Genomic DNA, 567 nt, shown 5'->3' with positions numbered 1-567 from the left:
TTTATTTGTGTGGCACACACATGCACACACACACACACACACACACACACACACCCTCCTGTTAGGACTAGGGGTCAGGGGGCCCTCATTAGCCCTGTGGCTCTGAACCAGGGAGGATTAATGTCAAAGTGGCTTTTCATGGTCTGCACAGAGGTTTGTGTGTGTGTGTGTGTGTGTGTGTGTGTGTGTCCTTCAGCTTGGGGTTTAGCAGGCTACCTGAAAGCAAACTCACTCTGACTCCCCCTCAAAGCTGCTCTGCCAGTCGCACTCTTCAGATGCTTTTATTCTGAAAGAGGCTGAACTTATAACAACACATTAACTGTAGCTCTGTGGGGTTTTATTGTGTAGAGCATCTAAAGTGGAAGAGTTGGTCAGTGTGCTTCCTCTGAGGATGATGAACATCCAGCAGATCCCTGCTTCAGTCCTCTGGTCCCACTCTGACTCCACCAGTGTTTTTCACGTGTGTGAACTGAACAGGATCAGGTCTGGGTCTGTGTGCTCCAGCTGGGGGGACCCTGAAGAACCTTCTGGGTCTGTCGACAGGAGGTGTGGGGGGTGGGGTGGGGT

Source organism: Seriola lalandi, unplaced genomic scaffold, assembly GCF_002814215.2.
Source record: "Seriola lalandi dorsalis isolate HSWRI2012SDOR001 ecotype SW California unplaced genomic scaffold, Sedor1 jcf7180002055008, whole genome shotgun sequence".
NCBI classification, from domain to species: Eukaryota; Metazoa; Chordata; class Actinopteri; order Carangiformes; family Carangidae; genus Seriola; species Seriola lalandi.
This window is presented reverse-complemented; position numbering follows the sequence as displayed.